Source organism: Protopterus annectens, chromosome 8.part0 (assembly GCF_019279795.1).
Source record: "Protopterus annectens isolate FY-2018-M chromosome 8.part0, PAN1.0, whole genome shotgun sequence".
Classification (NCBI taxonomy): Eukaryota; Metazoa; Chordata; order Ceratodontiformes; family Protopteridae; genus Protopterus; species Protopterus annectens.
The window spans coordinates 240,003,624-240,020,824 of NC_056741.1; positions in this window are offsets into that span (position 1 = coordinate 240,003,624).

The following is a 17,201-nucleotide window of genomic DNA, read 5'->3' on the forward strand; positions in this document are numbered from 1 at the left end:
GAAGAGCTAGGTATAACCTGCATCTCTGCACAGTACAGCCACTGCAGTGATCCCTGGCGTACATGTGTCCACCATCCACCAAGTGAGGTATCACATGAACACAGCTACTGACTGTCCATGCATGATGTACATAGGAATCTTGTCCCAAAGCATGGTGAATGTCCAGTCTGGGAATGCAACCCCCAAGCACATCCCACACACTATCGCATGTGTGCACATATCCATGAGCATCATGCTCACAGTGGCTATTGTTTATGTTGTGTATGCAAAGTATATCCATTAACATATTTGCAGACATGGGCCCTGTGTTTGCAGCAGAGGTCACCCCTGAGTATGTAGCCCACAAATGTGTACAGACATGGTGTCTGTACTGCAGCCACGAACATTAACAGTCGTAGCTCAATAAACTTCATGGTGTTTTAATGTTGACATATGTAAAGCTGTAGCTGTTATGTAAGGTGCACCCTAAGTGGGGTGTTGTACCCATGAATGTGTGTATAAGTCTGGTGTTCAGAGGTACAATGGATGCCTATGTACCAGCTACACACCCAGTACAGATAAGTGTAGACACGTAGAAGGATATCCACGCCACAGTGGCAATGTGGCAATCGCAGGAGTGTGCGTGACATACATGTGTAGTACGAACACGTACAATGCATCATGTATGTAGGTGACTAACACCTATGTGATAACCAGTAGGTGGATGGTGTACTGCAAAGGTGATGTTCATACCAAGTGTCATGCAGGTTGAGGCCATGATGCTCATATCAGGTATCCATCACAGTGACATCCATATGGATGGGGTCTATATCAGCTGGTGGATCAACAATGGTGCTTGGTATGCAGTGGTCTGTAAAGCTAGGCAGGGAAGTCCCCTCAGTGGTAGCCTGTACCTCAGGGAAGCATATACTGAACATGAGGGCCCCATGACTGAGGACTGTGGTATGGCAAGTGTAACTGGAATACAGCATGTGATATGGTATGGCACCCTCAGTGTGTGTGTGTGTGTGTGTGTGTGTCCCGTCCATTAGCCACTTTGCATAACATCCTGAGACATATGTGTTGATGTGCAGGTGGATGTGTATGTTGTCAATACCAGAATGGAGAATGGTGCTGAAAGGCAGTGAGAGGACAATGTAGGCTGTGTGGACCCCCGTGTCATCATCAACTACTTTGACGACTGTATGAAAGGTATTCAACAGGTGTAGGGGCATGCTGTGGCCCCAACAAGACCAACCCAGCTGGCATCAAAGGACTGAAGCACAACAAAGACTGATGTCCATGATGATGTGCCCTATAGCCGTGCAGAACAGTCCAGTGAGGTGTGCAGGGCAATAGTCGCAGTCGTGCATTGTGGCGCCAGCTGTGTGGAGTGTAACGGTCGCTGTGTGCCAGTCAGGGGCCACAATGTCTGGTACAAGGCTATTACTTAATATGGTGTCCCAGTGGGGAGACATGTCAGTCAGAGGTCTGTGGACATCACAGCCTGGAAGTGTGTAGGGTGACAAAGGGGCCAGTGTCCTAGAACATATACAGTGCAGGCTAGTACAGTGTAGGTGTGACCGCAGGTACACAGCATTGTTCCTGCTAGGAATGTGGCCCCGTAGGGAGTGAGAGGGTGTAATGTTAGCATTGAAGCCATCCGACAGCATGTTGCCAACATCACCTGTTACTGTCATGTTCCACAGTGACAGTTGTATGTGTGAGCAGATGTGGGTATTGCATACGACCACTGACATACCACCATAATGCCTGGTGGTACATCTCGGAATGTGTTGCACTAATGTGTACGTCTCTAGTTATGGGGTATGTGATGAGGGGTCCCGTGGCCCTACCGAGGCTGACCAGTGAGATACCCCACCCATGGGAATGTACACCACTGTGCAACAGACCCCACCTGTTGTTGTAAAGTAAGTCCATGGAACCGCACCTTCAGAGTGGCATCTGTTATCTGATGTGTACCATCATGGCTCTGTGTGGAATAGCATGATCCATATTGTCGTGTACGTGCTAATGAAGTGCACTGGGGTATATCTCAGTGTTTGTATGTGCATTGTCCATCTGCACGTGTCTCATGATGTCAACTACCGCTGTCAACTACCGCTGTCAAATGACATCTGTAGTAGGTGTTGTAGTAACCATCTACTGTGTATGCCATGAAGTGTGTGGTGCCGGTATGTGGCTAACATGGGTGAGTAGCATATGTTCGGATTCCACCAATGAGGGGATAACCCCAGGTGTGGAACAACAGTCACATGTTGGTAGTGTCCATGTCAAGGATACTGTTGGTCTTGGAGGTGGTGTGTATGGGTCGAACCAGCCAAGCGGAGGTTATGCCTCATGGACAGCGTATGCCTAATGTGTCGGTACATGTGCGGCTGTCACAGTTAAGTGTGGGTTACTGTCAGTCTCACATCAGTAGCAGCAGTATGAGCCCAACTGTCCAGTACACCATGAAATGAGGTTAGGTAACCGTGGGGTATGTTGAATCCGCAGCTGGTAATACTGTGCATAGCAGTTCCGGACACAGTTATTTGCATGTGGAGCACCTGTGATGCATTGTGCTAAGTAACCAGCCGGGATGTGTGTACAACATAGTGGAATATGGGGACACCTCAGCCGTGGTTGTGCCAGTCCAGGTATGTGCCTGAGAGGTACGGTCTGTCTATAACCAGTCATTGCAGGTGTGCTCTGCAGAGCCAAGAGGCAGGTCCCAGTCACTGCAGAGATATTGAAGTGGTGCAGTATCAGGTGTGCCTTGCCTGTGTGCATCACAGAGGATGATGTCAAGCATTGTGTTACATGACCACATGTTCCACTAGCCAGTTTCCGTTCTGGTGGTGACTGTTATTGGACACTGTGCAAGACAGACAGTATAAAAGCAGCAAGAGTCCGACATGTGATCCGTACTCCCATGGCTGACAGGTCCAGGTCAACTGTGCCACAGCATCATGTTGTTTGACCAGGTCTGTCAAAGTGGACATATACCAGATGCCTGTGGAATGACAGCAGAAGCATGGACAACTGTTGGGAGTGACAGTCATACGTTGTACAGTGGTAACAGGTCCGGATGACCACAAAATGCTCCCCAGGGCTCAGACCACACCATCAGGGCTACAACACTGGTGGGCTATTACATGTCCCTGCACACGTAGTCTGTGCCCTAAGATACAACTTCAGTCACACAAACATGGAAAATGACAGTCACATCATACCTGCTGAGTTGTGGCATGTGTGCATAGGTTATGCTGCAGAACCAGTTACTTGTGTAGCCTGCTGAGTGGAACAGCAGTGTGACCGCCGACAGTCACCTATGACAGATGTGTTGTGTATGTTACGACATCCTATTGGCCATATGTGATGGACACACGTGCCTGTTGGCTATAGGTTGGTGTAGTTGTGTTTGGCGATGTGGGCTGCCATTGGTGCCCACACAGAGTATGGAAGGGTACTGTACAAGGTGTCTCTGTATGTGTGGCCTGTTGTGGGGATCGTGTGGAACTATGTGATGAGTGGGGTGTGTTGCGAATGTTGCACATCCACACATGTCTGTCAGGTGCAGTCAGGGTTGCTGACAGTATAACCCCCAGCAGGGCTGCATATGTGCATCCCCCACAGGCTGTACTGTTGTATGTTGGGAGGTGTGCATTGACTGTGTGCATGAAAATAGCTCTATTGCCACATGTACAACATAGTCATCATAGTGACAGGCAATAACACTGGTACGTGCCAGTTGGACATGCCTGTATATAACTGGTACGTGCCAGGTGGACACACCGTATAAACCACCATGTCTCACGAGATATGTGAGTGATGTGTGTACGACAGCTGTTGTACTGTAAGCAAGCTGGAAATGTATGGACAGACAGTGTACCTGTGAGGAGTGGTGTGAAATGGGTGCTAAACTAAGCAGTGGCTTATAACGTGCCAAGAAGTTCTGAGCAAGTGCTGAGCATGCCCATACAATACAGATAGGGTGTTGGATAACACCAACCCACAAGTGTTGACAACAATCATGACTGGTGGCACCGCATCAGAACACTGCCGGGTATGGTCTGCAAGTCCATGGACCATTATCAATGTAGATGTTAGCAGTGCAGATGTACAAGACAGTACAGATGTTTGACTGCAAATGCCTTTGTATGTCACAGGAGTGTTCTACTAGTGGCCTGTTGCCAGACTCACAACTACTAAAGGTGCTACAGTGATATGTGCATATCACACGGTGTCAGCTACAGTAAACCAGGGTTAATGTGTTGTATCCCACCCGCATTGTAGCCCATACCACACAGACAAATGTCTGCCATCTGTGTATGTGAGGATGTGAATGGCCATGACCTATGGGCAATAGTTGTCACAGTGTTGTGAACAACATACAGAATGGGCTGTGTGTGTGAGGTGTGTGACATATCTGCACATTCTGGTGGATGATATCAGCAATGACACCACTAGGGGAATACCCCTGTACCCATTAAGTAACACCTAGGCTGTAGTCAACATTATGGACACTGTGTTAGGGATGGTGTTGTGCAGTACACCTCCCCGAGCTGGGGACGTCTCCTTGGCCCTTTAGGTAGTCAACCAAGGTACCCATGACATGACAGGGTGGTATCCATGAGCACGGAGATCATTCGACAGGCATACACAGCACCCGTGTGACCAATATTGGAAGACATATCACCCTCCAGGGGTAGGGTCACCTCCAGTATGCAGCATGCTATCCACCTTGCATACAGACATATGCCACACTATGCTGTTGGACATGCTACATGTCCATAGCCTGATCTGAAAGACATACGTCATGGACAACCACCATTCTACGACTAGGATGGCCACATGCTGGACAGATCCCTGTGCCATACCTGTGACATACTCCCACCATACCATGCAACCCTGTCCACATAGCTGCACACATCATCCCTGTCATACATGGTGTCATACATAGTGTGATGGCCGTATGGTAGATGTAGTATCAACTATCTGGATCGGTAATGTGTCACTGATGCCCCCGCGGTGGCGTAATGGGTGTTGGATACAGCTAGTAAACCCAGCCCGTACATGCTATAGCCGATAACCTTACCTGCGAATGACGTCCGACTAGCCATTGTCCCATGTCAATCATATGTGCAACACAGGCGATCCGTGGCAAGATGTTGAACAGCTGTACAGTGCAGTGTAGATGTCTATGGCAAAACAGATGCATGTACAGGTTTCCATGCGTACTTGGTGCATTGTCACTGCCCAAGTCCATTAAGGCTATGTCTGTGTTGATATGTGACATATACACAGGATCAAGGTCAACAGCATTAACGTGGATACATCCAGGCATGTGCAGATAGGTAAGACCACCAGTGCAGGCAAACAGACATGCCCACATGAAGACAGACGTCACATGCAGTAGGAACACTAATGAGGTGCCACACATATATGGAGACGATATCCAATGCATAATGGGTGTTACATGTGTGTGACACATACATGCCAGTCGTGTTAGAGTCATGTTGATTTGCAAAGATAACTGTGCAGATGTACTAGACATGTATGTGCAGCACTATCACTGTATATGTCTGTAGATGTGACTTGTCACCATCATCATGTCTTACAGATAATGCCTTGTACACGCCTATCAGCATACAGCCGATAGGAGGATGACGTCCTAATCCTGTACCTCCATGAGAACTACGAGGTGTTATTTAGCCATGTGCCACAGCACGCACAGCAGTGGGACGACCTGTGGCAGGATCTTTGCAGGAGGGTCAGCGAAGAGGGGGGCCACAACTGCACCTACCAGCAGGTGCGCCGACATTGCATGGACCTGATACGTCATGCAAAACAGCGTGCCACTGCAATCGTCAGGGAACAAGGTGGAACAGGTGGTGGGCCACCAACCCAGCCTCCACTCATACACACAGAGGAGCTACTGGCCAGTCTGGGGACACCCTCAGAACAGCTCCCACAAACACTAGCTGTCATCATGGAGGTGGGTGTCTCCCAACCAATGAGCTTGGAGTTGCCTGGTAAGTCAGTACTGAACATATGGCCAGTATATCCCGCGTACATGCATGTGTCAGTGTACAGCACATAATGTAACAACATATGCAAGGTATGCGGACACACATGCTGCATGCTACATTATGCTACCCTGTGTATGCACCATACCTCTGAACTGTACACGTATTTGCAGGATTTCCAGATGTCTGCCTCATATTGTCAGTGTGTTCCCCTTAATATCTGTCCCTTTCTGGCAAATAGCCGAGGAATGGAGTCATTAAATGATGACATACATTTGTGTGTACGACTGCACATTCTGTGTAAAATCATGTGCATGCAAACCTATTAGTCTAGCAAATTTCTATGTTTGTAAGAGCAATATGTCACAGTTGTCCCTATTTGTCCACCATCATAGTAGGCTTGGTCCACATTTCTTGTTCTAAGAGGTTTAGAGGTATGGTATGCACACATGTGCTTACTATATGCTATTGTAGAGGCGAATGTGTTAACTTGCACTGTGCACCCTGTGGCTGTCATACAGTCGTGGATAATGTTCATACTGCTGTGTCACCCTATACAGGTACCTCTGGCATGCCACACACACAAGAGTCCGTTGCAGGTGAGACTGTCATCGGTATCAGGCATGTAAACGCATAGAGCTATGCGCCATGTGGCCAGTTAATACATGGATATACAGGTCGCATCACCCATCATCCACACAGGCCACCCATGTACAATATATACAAATGAATTGACACACAGACATGAAACCACATTATTTTGCTACATGTGTGTCCAGCTGTGCGTACAACGGTGGAGGTGTTCTACAATGGAGGCATATGTACTATACAGTGGAACAAAACGTGTGGTACACAAAACAGTACCGCACAGTGAGCAGTGATATGGGCAGACCACAGGCATCACCATTGTGTTATATGCTCCTGCAATGGGTTCACACGTTGTGATGTTCCATCCGACATGTCTCAGACATGTAGCGTTATGGTTGCAATATTGTCACACTTTCCCATAAAAGCACAAACACATTGGATAAAAAACTTTATAGAATGCAAAGCTTTCGGGAAGAACCCTTTCTCAATACTGAATACAGCCATACAAAAAAAGCAAATGCGTATATACAAGCCCAAGAACACATAACTGCAGCCAAGATCATGTGACAATACTTCACATTTAAAATCTTAAAATTACAAAAATAAATGCAATACAACAATGAATAAGACCTAACATATATATATATATATATATATATATATATATATATATATATATATATATATATATATATAAATTCTAAAGTAAATTATATAATATAATATGATATATTCATTTAATTATTTCATATTACGCTGTAATCTAGTAAGAATAGGCTTAATACTAACAGTATTATTAATACCTGGAGCATGGTCAGCTCTCAATCGAATAATCCACTGATATTCCTTGGTTTCAAGGTAATTATTAATATCACCACCCCGGCTCAAAGGTATCACTAAGTCTATGATTCTAAACTTAAAAGCGTGTGAGTCACCATATAGTTGTATATGCTTAAATAAGGCATTATTGGCATACTGTCTTCTTATTTCTGACTTATGCTCAATAATCCTATCTTTGAGCCTACGTGTTGTTTTGCCAACATAATAAGATTGTCAGGCAACACATGTTGCCATACACACTACATTGCTTGAATTACAATTTGCTTTAATATTAAATTTATAAATACATTTAGTATGTGGATGAATATAGGTAGCAGAGGCGGTGGTATCAATTAGATCCAAACAACAAGAACAGTTATGACACTTGTAAGTGCCACAGCAAGAAATCCGACATAAGGACTTATCCAATTTAAAAATAGAAGGACGAAAGTCCTTATAACATAATATACTTTTAAGATTTCTCATGTTCCTGTAACTAAAAGATGGTTTATTAATCAATATTCTAGAGACATCCGGAGATGCCATTAAAACAGGCCAATATTTATATATTACTCGTTTGACTAAAGCAATCTTACTAGCAAAAGTAGTAACATATCTAATCACATTACTTACATTAGCATTCTGTATTACAGCAGTTTGAGTCTCACTTCTTGTGTTTTGTATATTCCTAAAATATGGTAAATACAAAATATACCTATTACATATAACAAAATCCTTAAGCTGCCCTAACATAATATTATCATAACCACAATCAATAAAATCTTGATGCATTTCCAATAATTGCATATTAAATATTTCATCATCAGTATTGAGCCTACTGGCCCTAATAAACTGAGACTTAACTACACCCCGAAAAACATGTTGAGCATGCATACTACTTGCATGTATATATCTTCCAATATGTGTCTGCTTTTTATAAATAGTAGTATTAAGAGACCCATTATTTAGAAAAACTTTAACATCCAAGAATGAAACTTCATTTTTGGATATAGTTGATTCAAATTTTAAAAACGTAGTAGTTGAGTTTAAATATGATATAAATTGTTGCAAACTAGTATTAGAACCTTTCCAAATCAAAAAACAATCATCAACAAAGCTTTGATAAAACATAATATGTGAATCCAAAAAGTTATTCCCATCATGCACATACTGTAATTCCCATTGATACAACACCAAATTGGCGTATGTATTGGCCACAAGAGTACCCATGGCCACACCATTAGTCTGTAAGTATGGCTGTTGGTCAAAAATAAAGATATTATTATTTAATACAAGATCCAGAAGGAGACAGATATTCTGTATAGAATCAGTTGTTAAAGATTTCTCAGTTGTTAAAAATTCTCTAATAGACTCAATACCATACATATTGGGAATAACAGTAAATAACGAGACAATGTCCAATGTTACAAACCAATATTCATCCGTATTATACGTGCTAATATTAGGGAAATTCCAAGCGGATAACTTGGTCAAAAAATCACCAGTGTCCTTAAGCACAAAATTACATTTATCTAAAAAAGGAAATAATTGTTTCTGGAGGTTGTGCTTTTTTGGAGTATCTTCAGCTACCTACATTGTTTTGTTAGCACACTTTCCCATAACCCATACCCCACATACCACACATACACCTGTTGTCTGCATAGCCCTGTGGATGGTGACATATTCAACATTTATGGGTGTATGTCATATGGGACAACACAGACATGTGTAATAGACGGCCATCACATACATGACCTACACATGTGCACACATGGCCATGGAGGATGGCCAGAGACATGTAGCCACACAGTAGATGGGATGTGGCTACACCCTGTCCCACTTTGTCCACACATGGTCCAATTACAGCCATACTAGATGGATTTTACAGGTGATGTGGTACACTGCACACCTGAAATGCCTGTGCACAGCTAGTGGAGGTGTCAGTGACGTCTACCTCATAAGATGTGCTGAACATGATATCTGTGTCATAGCATGACAGTAGTCACCTGTACAGATTCCACTGACAGTGACACCAGGCCACAGATACTGTACATTTCCCTTGCTGCCATAGGACATCACTGTTAGCTGTGCACCTTGTGTGCTTGGTACATGAATGACGTGTGAAATGGTGACGTGACAGGTCCGCTATGTGTGGACATGGTTGCCAGGCAGCTAACACTCTGTAGTAATCGTGCAGGGTTGTCATCTGTATGTCCTCCACTGACCTGTCACATGACACAGCAAGGTATGGTGTGTATACACCTCAGCATCGTGGGTCACAATCCACAGGTATGTCATGGGTATGCATGCAGTTCTGGATATGCAATGTGTACATATCATGCACTGTTTGTCATTATAGACACCTCATGATGCCATACAATGGCACAGTGTCTGTACTTCACACTGTACAGCAATGTAGATGGCTCACGGTCCCCTACCATGCCCATGCACATTTGCTCAACATGCAGTCTAGCTGTAGGGCATATGGGCAACACTGCAATGTGATACCCAGTACAACGCTGTACATGCGTCAGGACACCATTGTGTCAGGCATGCATGTTTGTTAAAGCACACGTCAGCAGATTACATGTCAAGGTCACGTCAGCCATGTGTACTGTTATCCTGTTCTGGTCCACATGGTGTATCATGGGGATGCATGCATACTACCATGATCATGTGAATTGCATGGATAATGATATGACACCTGCCTGCTGTGGTGTGCATTCCAGGGGGTATGCTTACAAACACTATTGATGTCTGGGCTGCATGCTGTCAGCTGTATCACAAGCATGCTGCATGCCATCTGTCATATCATATGCATGGTGTGTCAGTGTGTGTGTGTGTGTGTGTGTGTGTGTGTGTGTGTGTGTGTGTGTGTGTGTGTGTGTGTGTGTGTGTGTGTGTCAGTGTGTGTGTGTGTGTGTGTGTGTGTGTGTGTGTGTGTGTGTGTGTGTGTGTGTGTGTGTGTGTGTGTGTGTGTGTGTGTGTGTGTGTGTGTGTGTGTGTGTGTGTGTGTGTCAGTGTGTGTGTGTGTCTATTGTAATTTAGAGTCTTTCTTTACATTCACAGGTGATGTAGGTGCGTTACCCTCTTGCGGTCCATCTGATAGTGTCCCCACAGATGCTAGCAGTGATGAACATATGCATGAGGTACAGGCTGGGATGTCAGGGGCTGAATCTGTGCCAACGGTTGCCATCCCAGCTATGTCCCCCTCTTCTCCGCACACAGTTCAGCTGCCAACACATACCGCATCACCAGTGGCCATAGAGGAAGGACAGTCAGCGTCTGTTAGCATTGAACAGGAACGTGTGGTGGCTACAGAAGGTGTGTCTCCACACCATGGTGCAGTGTACTGACTGCTGATGTGCCACACAGGCATGTGGCCGGTGCTGCTCGTAGGAGGACCTCTGGCAGACATGCACCTGCAGGACAAAGCGCAGCAGCTGGAATCACCAGACGCATGTTCCAGACTGTAATGGCGGCACAGGCACATGCCGAATGGCAGAACAGAGAAGGGCAGAGGCTGCAGAGGGCTGCTATCCATACCCTAAACAACAACATCCAGGCATTAGCAGGTGTTCAACAGCAGCTTGCTGATGTTCTGGACAGGCGATTGGGTGACATGGTCAGAATCCTTGACAGTGGCATGCCAATCCGCGAGCGTGAGCTGTCTGTGCTGGAACTTCTGGTAGGGGTGAGGCGTAGGCCACATGGATGTAGGCTAGATACACCACCTAGTGCAGGTCAACGTGAGCGTGCCACCTCACATGGCCTCTCCCATAGTGCCGGTAGCAGTAGCAGTGCAGCTGGTGCTGCGCTGTCCACACCAGGACACAGCAGGCCATGTGGACATGGCCATGGATGTTCCCGGCAGGGACACGGTTCCAGTGGCCATGTGTCGTCGGACAGTAGCCGTTCTGCACCTCCACCTGGTAGTGCCCGTGCAACCCCTGGCAGGCACAGGACACGTGGCCATGGCCGGTCACAGTGAGCTGTAAAACCTGGTCTGTACAATCTGGAGCTGTCAATAATACCCTTGTGTAGGCCTCACAAATGACAGAACTGTGTGCACACATGCACGCACACAGCAAACACAACTGTAGGGCTCCACAACACCCACATGCATATGGAACAGACATGTCCAATCAAATCACCGGCCCTTACCCACACACATGATGTTATCCATTGGTGCAGCCTATGCTCCTGGCAAACAGTATCACCCTGTGCATATGATGAAGCCTGTGCCGCATCCCTGTCATCCGCACCATCGGTGCAGGGATATGCTGAAATGGTCTGATGCACAGGGTGAACAGAATAGTGAGAGGTGTATCTAACATTACTTGTGTATGCATAGTGAGGGATGTGTATGTTGCAGTGGTTGTGTGTGAATTGAGAGATGTGTATGTGACATCAGTTGTGTACTGTCGACATGCACCAGTCATACCATGTAGTCCAGGTGCAGCATGCATTGTGATATGTTCACAGTATGTGTATTGGTTACAACAGTAACAGCATGTTGGTAATGATGCCCTGGTTCCCTCCTATGGTGTACTGGCATGTGCCTACAGGTAGCAGTGTTTGCAGTCTCCCATGAGTAACTGTGGAGTACTCACAGGCACATATGGCAATATCAGCATGCTAAATGTACCCTCAACCTGACTGTTGGAGAGTCTAATATGACACAGATGTCCACACATATACTGCACCTGAAGCATGTGGTCAGTTGAACAGGCTACAGCGGACAGAGATGTGACATACATACCAGGAAACATTACAGGTATGTTGACATGGTGCAGGGGTTGTACACAGCAGTCTGGCCAATGATGACGTTAGACACCACTTGATAGCATGAGGCCACACTGTGTAGCAGTAATACCCTGTCACATTACAGGAACATGGCCACATTCATGGGGTGTATACCACTATAATGCACACCCCATAGTGTTGAGGTGAGAACCCTTGCCTATGTGGTCATCACCCTCGCAGTACTTTGCACCCACACGACGTGACACAGAGAAGGCATATGCACAGGTAGCCAGTATGGCTGGGACCGATGGCATCAACAGGGTAGTAGACTGCATCACCATGAGGGGTTAGTCACCATGAGGGGTTAATGATCCTGTTTTCACTGTATGGTAGCATACACCCTCACACCAAGCACCAGACAGCCATACATACATACATACACACACACACTGTGGTGACCAGAAATGTGTATATGGATAGCCGATGTGTGTGATGCACCACACCTGCCAACGTCATGCTTTCCACACCACAGTATGTACAGATCTCTACAACGGTGCACAGGGATGTGTAACAACTGAGACATAATCCCCACGATATGTGGCATATGTGTTCACACAATCGGACACACATGGCAGTGCTGGGAATGATACACCTGCCATATGATGAGACATTTGATAGACATGCAGCGGTATTGTCCGCATTATGTGTACCAACGCTATGTCTGGCAATTGTGCTGCTATATGCACATGGGAGGATGCAGGTGTTACAGGTGTCATGTGACATACAGTTGGTAACACCTGACTGCTGTGTATGCGTTATGTCATCACTGTCAAGTAACAGTGACATAGCATACTGTATGCACATGGCATGGTAGGATGGCGTGTGACACAACTGTGAGCCATCCCCGACACACACACACATTTACACAGGTGGATCATCACTTTATGTACACACATCCCTCCATACGTGCTGTACAACCAACCATACTGTCTGTATATCACCATATACAGGTGTCAATGATGGGGCTGCATTGCGACTGCATGTTGTAGTTGGGCGCAGCTGTGTTATGGACATCGGCCACTGCACATGCATGGTTGCTGCATGCATAGTACAGATTGTACATGTGTCTCCTGTAGCCATGTTTGTATGCATTGCTATTGGTGGACATGTGTGTTGACATACATAACACATGGACTGTGGTATTATATCACGGGTGTCATGGGTGACCAGTACAGGGGTATGTGTCCTCGGTCAACATTGCTACCTCCTGTACTGTGAGCATTCAACAGACATGGACCCACCTTCCATTTGCATGCATATCATTGTTTAGGCCACTGTTCTGCATGGGGTACAGCAAAGGCTATGCTATGTACATATGTGTTGTGTGTGCGGTCCATGCACACATCCACTGCAATCACATGTATGACATATCCAGACATGTGTTCATTGGTGTACAGCAACACTCATCTGTCACTGCTGTGTAAGACCCGGGGCCCCTGGTATGTCTTGAGCTGACCTGGTCATGTATAGTGGTATCATTGCAATGCATAACACCTGTTGGAACCCTGTCAGTACATGTGTACTCTGCACAGTTGGTGTAGCCTCTGTACCGCCCACTGGTCATGTGTCACACGGTGTTGTGGTAATGTATGGCTGTGTATTGATGCACCAATGACATGGTGATGTCTTGAGGGCTACAGTGTATACTGTGGTGTGTACGTCTGTAATCTGCACCTGTGACAGCTGTGATGGCAGCTGAGTGTGTACTGGTCACTGCATGTGTGTGACCGCCCTGTGCGTGAGGATAGTTATACCTTACTGTGCCCTTCCGTGTTTACACTCCATCTGCATGCAAGACGGCCCTTTGCAACTGCTAAGTGTGTGAGCATGCCCAGTATGCGGTTGTGTAGACAGACACACAGGACAGTCCAAACTGAGCCCTTGCGTGTTGAGACTCCGTCTGCATGCAAGACGGCCCTTTTCAACTGCTAAGTATGTGAGCATGCTCAGTATGCGGTTGTGTAGATAGGCACACAGGACAGTCCAAACTGAGCCCATTGAGCCCATGTGTGTTGAGACTCCGTCTGCATGCAAGACAGTCCTTTGCAACTGCTAAGTGTGTGAGCATGCCCAGTACACGGTTGTGTAGATCGACACACAGGACAGTCCGAACGGACGTGTATTACTAGGTTTGTGGCCATGGCCAGTGACACCTTGTGTCAGTGATGTCCCTCTGTGCATGGGCATGGCCGTTGACATCCTGTATAGCCATGGTGGTCATCCAGGCAACAGATGTCCATTTTCAACGTCACGATGGATGCCTACCGAGTACACACTGGTCGACTATCTTGAAGGGTGTACTGTCTGTGGTGCGTCCCATGTCTATGTATTGTTGTTGTAGTGCTCCGTAAATCTTTAGTTGCCCCGATCACACCACTGCCGTGTGTTTGTCTAAGTCTACCATGGGACAGTAATATGTCTGTATGCTTTCAGACTGATCACTCTCTATACAATCCCTGTCGGCATCCTTGTCTTTGCGGATAATGACACATGCCTAGAAGTAGGCCTCTGGGACTGCTGTGTTTAGTAATCTCAGTAGCGCGTTCTGTAAATGCGTCATGCTGTAGTGTGATAGGGTAGATAGGTGTATGTTCGACTCCCAGCCCTGCCAAGTGTGTGTGTGTGTGTGTGTGTGTGTGTGTGTGTGTGTGTGTGTGTGTGTGTGTGTGTGTGGGTATGTGCATGCTCCCATCCACCTGGGGACTCAGTCATGCTTTTAGATGCCTCACACTACATATATTTCCTACCAACGTCTTTGCCTTTGCGGATGATGACACGCTCCTAGAAGTAGGCCTCTGGGACTGCTGTGTTTAGTAATCTCGGTAGCACGTTCTGTAAATGCGTCATGCTGTAGTGTGATAGGGTAGATAGGTGTATGTTCGACTCCCAGCCCTGCCAAGTGTGTGTGTGTGTGTGTGTGTGTGTGTGTGTGTGTGCATGCTCCCGTCTGCCTGGGGACTCTGTCATGCTTTTAGATGCCTCACACCACAGATATTTCCTACCGACATCTTTGCCTTTGCGGACGATGACACGCACCTAGAAGTAGGCCTCTGGGGCTGCTGTGTTTAGTAATCTCAGTAGCGTGTTCTGTAAATACTGTAGTGTGATAGGGTAGATAGGTGTATGTTCGACTCCCAGCCCTGCCAAGTGTGTGTGTGTGTGTGTGTGTGTGTGTGTGTGTGTGTGTGTGTGTGTGTGTGTGTGTGTGTGTGTGTGTGTACATGTTCCCGTCTGCCTGGGGACTCAGTCATGCTTTTAGACGCCTCACACCACAGATATTTCCTACCGACGTCTTTGCCTTTGCGGATGATGACACGCACCTAGAAGTAGGCCTCTGGGACTGCTGTGTTTAGTAATCTCGGTAGCGCGTACTGTAAATGCGTCATGCTGTAGTGTGATAGGGTAGATAGGTGTATGTTCGACTCCCAGCCCTGCCAAGTGTGTGTGTGTGTGTGTGTGTGTGTGTGTGTGTGTGCACATGCTCCCGTCCGCCTGGGGACTCAGTCATGCTTTTAGATGCCTCACACAACAGATATTTTCTACTGACGTCTTTGCCTTTGCGGATGATGACACGCGCCTAGAAGTAGGCCTCTGGGACTGCTGTGTTTAGTAATCTCTGTAGCGCGTTCTGCAAATGCGTCATGTTGTAGTGTGATAGGGTAGATAGATGTGTGTGTGTGTGTGTGTGTGTGTGTGTGTGTGTGTGTGTGTGTGTGTGTGTGTGTGTGTGTGTGTGTGTGTGTGTGTGTGCGCATGCTCCCGTCCACCTGGTGACTCAGTCATGGCAAATATCTGAGAACTGAAGTCATTAAATAATGACAAACATTTGAGTTTAAGACACCAAATCCTTCGGAAAAGTCATAATGAATGCAAAACCTATTATTCTGTCAACTATCTACATTTGTAAGAGCAATATTTAAAATCTGCCCCTATTTGTCCCCCCATCAGTTAAGGCTTTGTCCAGATTTTGCTCTAGGAGGTTGAGAGGTATGATCAGAAACAGATACATGTCTGAGGAAATAACATTATCAACTGCAAGATAACTCAGAAGCTATGAAAAGCGCTGCAGTAGGACGTTTACGTCTATGGATTATGTGTATACACAGATATATATACCCATATCATACCTTTCAACTGTACAGATTTTTGATGAATGTACAGATGGTTGCCTCTTATCTTTGGTCTGTTTTTCATAACCTTGTGTCTATCTGGCAATTTAGTGGCATATCATTAAAGACTGACGTTGGAAAATAATGACAAGCATTTCAGGTTACGGCTTCCTACCCTTCAGAGAATCCATGCTAGTGACACACCTGTTATTCTATCCACTTTCTATGTTTGTTAGGGCAGTATATGGGGATTGTCCCTATTTGTACCAGTTGTTTTCATGGCTTTGTCCGGTTTCATACCTTACGGGGTTAACAGGTATGAGCCATGTATATATAACGTGGAGATAACAGCATTCATTTGCTATGCTGTGAGCGGATTACACACGCACAGGCGCACTTGCATATCCTTATTGTGGTTACATATGTTTAATAGATATTTGTGCTTACGTGGCCTTTCATACTTCTGGCCATGACAGTTACATATCTGTATTCCGGTTTACGGACTGATGCGAAACACACGTTCACCTTTACATATTTAAATGTGTGTACAGCACGAACGCATTCATTACACTCTAAAGTTATGTGTGCAGTGGTCATAGGTCAACCGGGACTGCATTCACGTTGGCCGGATGCCGGAACCACTATTCTATTGGTGTTCTGCCTCATTGATATGCATACTCATAGTACTTAGCTACATCAACATATGCCTCAACGCTTCACTTACAACACAGGTATCCATTCTCCTGCTGGGAAAAACACGGTACTACATATTACACATTCCCTATTGCCTACTGCTGTGGACCCCGGCTGCATTGTTAATCACTCCAAGGATATGCAGAACACCAAGGCATATAGTCCTGGCACATAC